At 43.3% G+C, this 3761-nt stretch overlaps 1 pseudogene; it reads left to right on the plus strand.

Annotated features, from left to right (window-relative positions):
* The window catches only part of LOC107585774 (uncharacterized), a 12813-nt pseudogene extending 11154 nt beyond the window's left edge, over positions 1–1659 (plus strand).
* The last annotated feature ends 2102 nt before the right edge of the window (positions 1660–3761 follow it).

Below are 3761 nucleotides of genomic sequence, written 5' to 3' on the forward strand. Positions count from 1 at the left end.
AGGCCCTGCGGCCAGCTGTGTGCCAGTGCATCTGTGCCGAGTGTTCCCTCGGTCAGGGAGTAGAACAACTGGTAGTGAGAGGTTTCTGGAGAAGCAAACAGGTCTACCTGAGCAGCTCCAAAACGTCTCCAAATCAGCTGGACCGTCTGGGGATGGAGTCGCCATTCTCCCGAGAACATTGCTCGAGACAGCTCGTCGGCTGTACGGTTGAGCAGGCCCGGAATGTGAACAGCACGAAGTGACCTCAGAACCTTCCAACTCCAAAGGAGGAGGTGGCGGACGAGTTGCGACATGCGATGGGAGTGCAGACCACCTCGTCGGTTGATGTATGCAATGGTCACTGTGTTGTCCGTTCAGACCAGTACGTGCTTGCCTCGTAAGCACCCTTTGAGACTGTTCAAGGCAAGGCGCACTGCCAACAACTCTAGGCAATTGATGTGCCAATGCAGCTGCGGTCCCGTCCAAACCCCTGAGACTGCATGCTCGTTGTACGTGGCACCCCACCCGGTGGTGGAGGCATCCGTGTAGACCACAGCATGCCTGGAGATCTGCTCTAGGGGCACCCCTGCCCGGAGGAATGCAAGATCTGACCACGGGGTGAAGGTTTGGCGACAGGCCGGTGTGACTTGGACCCGGTGAGTGCCGCGCTTCCATGCCCACCTCGGGATTCGGCCATAAAGCCAGTGCTGGAGCGGTCTCATATGTAACAGGCCGAGCAGTGTAAGTGACACTGCGGCTGCCATATCCCCCAGGAGCCTCTGAAAAAGTATCAGTGGGACTGCTGTCCTGCCCTTGAACGTATTCAAGCAGGCTAGCACCGACCGAGCACGTTCCTCTGTGAGGCGCGCTGTCTGGCAAACTGAATCGCATAGCCGAGGCTGATGGCCCGCCGAAGCCAGCGAGACGGGCTGGGTAGTGCTAGCCAGGCACCAAGATACCATGCAAGCGGGACCAGCGAACCCTCCGCCATACCCGCAGTGGGGCAGCGAGGTGGAACGGGCAGCGAGGTGGAACACAGGGACCCAACGCGGGTGGCTTGTGGCGGCTTGTGAGCGGGCCGGAGAGGGGTGTGAGTGTGGGGTGCAAGGCTCACCTGGTTCCACGGGTTGGCAGAGGGTGCGTGAGTAGGGCCTTTGTTGACGCGCTCGAACCGCCCGCTACTGCCGGCTGGCGAACGAGGAGGATGAGTGAGGTCACGTACAGAGCGCGTACACACCTCACGCACCGGATGCGTGCGCGCGCCCAAAGACAGTTGGACATAGTGGTGTATTAATTACATAAATACTGTTCGGTTTCTGGCACAAACCAATCGTTTTGTGTCTTAGGACATCAATGTGTCGTCACGAGCCGCAGGGTTTAATTTGTATTTGTCTGTGCATGTGTTTTTACTCTCATAGATTTTGTTATCATTGCCATGCAGTATACGACTGATAGACTGCAACGGTTGGAGTTAAAAGTCATCAAATGTGTTCTACTGAAGAAACAAAGTCACCTACATCTTGGATGCCCTGGGAGGTAAGCAGATAAACATCAAATTTTCATTGTTGGGTGAACTATCCCTTTAACCTTTTCTCTTAACAGGGCAAACAACACATGTACAGTGTCAGGAAACAAGCCTTTCTTCAAACCTCATATGCCATCACCAAAGAGGTACAGTAGTGCATTTGAAAGACATATGAGTCCCTCAAAGTCTAATTTCATTGTACTCATGTTACACAGCAAAATAATAGTAGCCTGTTGAATGTAGGGTGTCATAGTAAAAGTCCCCATGCCATTTAAAGATTTCTGACCTGGGATCTTTAGTATTGGTTGTTATAATGGAAAAACAAATTGTAGAATTTTTGTAATTCAGAAGCAATGTATTTGTTCTTTTATTTTGCTGTTTGGCATAGGTTTTAAATAAAATCACACAAGTCTATACAAATGCAAATATTTAGGCTATGTAATTTATACATTCTTATTGTTCCTCGTGCACCACAGTGAGCCAAAATCCTACCGTGTGAGTATATTTATCACTTGCATAAATATACTTCAAGTGTCTAGAAAAAAAAGCTAAAATATTACTGACCTCTTTAAATTTTCCTTTAAGGGTTATGATTCTGATGCTGATTTTATATATGGAAATGCCAGATGAAAACCTAACATCATCAGGGCTGTGCAAGTGCTCTAGCATGCTTTGAGTCCAGATCACATCCTTTCTCCCTCCTGTCCACCTGTTCAACATTGTTTTATAAAAGAGAGATAACAAAAAGATAATGAAAACAAAATTCTCACATTATGCTTTAGGAAGTGTTTTATTTTAGAACTGTAAATGCATAAGTAGTCTTTTTTGACGCTGTAGTTTGTATTGACTATAATATGCCTTTATGCTTCACATATTATTCTGTAAAATCTTTTTTTTTTTTTGTGAAATGCATTGCTTAAATTATGCGTGTGCTACTATCCTCTAAAATAAGGAAACATACATGTGGCTTGTGGCTTAAGTATTCACATAATCACAGTATTTTTTGTGTCTCAAATTATTGCTTGGATATCTACAACACGGACATCTGCAGTGCTGGCAAATATACTGACATTTTTTTAGTCTATAATAAGAGTTAAATACCTGATGAGAATTAAAATAAAGTTTAAGAAAGAAAGAAAGAAAATCCTGTATTGCTCAATGGGGACGATGCTAAAAAAAATATGAATTAAGTTTATTACACTTTTCTGTATTATTGTTTTTTTTGTTTTTTTTTTTATACAGGTGTTTCACCTGTATTTTGAATCTATTGCACTTCATTGCGTTGTCTTTCGGTCACCGTGATTTTGCCAAGTAAGACATGTTCCTGGATCAACATTATTGTCCAAAAATATATACCTAACCCTATCCCTACCCCTAAACCTAACCCTACCCATAATTTATCCCAAAAATCAGAGGGAAATGATGGTTGAATAACAAGGGTGTAGAAGCACCTAACTCTAAAATTGACATTTCTAGTAAACTTATCCCTCAGTTCTGATTGGTTGATTTGAATGTTGTTCCAGGAACATGTTGCACTTGGTGAAATCACATTCACCTTGTCTTTTAGGGTTAATGGAAATGGCTGTAAAATTTCTGGATAATGCCCCTGTTGCTTTTGGAGCGACCGACTGACCGGAGTTCCGTCTTTTCCTGTTTCCATTATTCTCTCAATTCCCATTCGCCGAACAGCTAGAGTTCTGTCTTTTCCTGTTTCCGTTATTCTCTCAATTCCCATTCTCAAAACAGCTCGGAAAGGCATTTATTTTAGATAAAAACATATTCTAAAAGTGGAAAATATAGTGCCTAAGGGGGTAGCCTATATACATAGGCCTACTAATATTTTAGAACAATGTAAAATTGGATGTGACGCATATCGATCAGCTAACTGTTACCATCAAAACCGTGGCTCCCTTCGAGGGAACCACGTGGATTAGCAGGACAGAATTAGGTATAAGAATGTACTTTAGGAACCAAACCCCCGATAAGCTGCATCTGTAATGATTTTAACATGTATAGATCTGTATGTACACTAGCCTAAATGTGTTGTTAGGCTACATGTTTTATAATGCTCTGCTATTAACTGAGGTGCAAATAGTGTCTGCCACTACCCTTATGAAAATTAACCATGGTTTTACCACAAATAAAACCAAATTAAATAATAATAATAATAAAATATGGTTTATTTAGTTCAACTATGGTAACCACAAATTAACCATGGTTTTGCTACACCAACCATAGTTTAACCATGGTATTTGTA

Source organism: Sinocyclocheilus grahami, unplaced genomic scaffold (genome assembly GCF_001515645.1).
Source record: "Sinocyclocheilus grahami isolate Dianchi unplaced genomic scaffold, SAMN03320097.WGS_v1.1 scaffold74.1, whole genome shotgun sequence".
NCBI classification, from domain to species: Eukaryota; Metazoa; Chordata; class Actinopteri; order Cypriniformes; family Cyprinidae; genus Sinocyclocheilus; species Sinocyclocheilus grahami.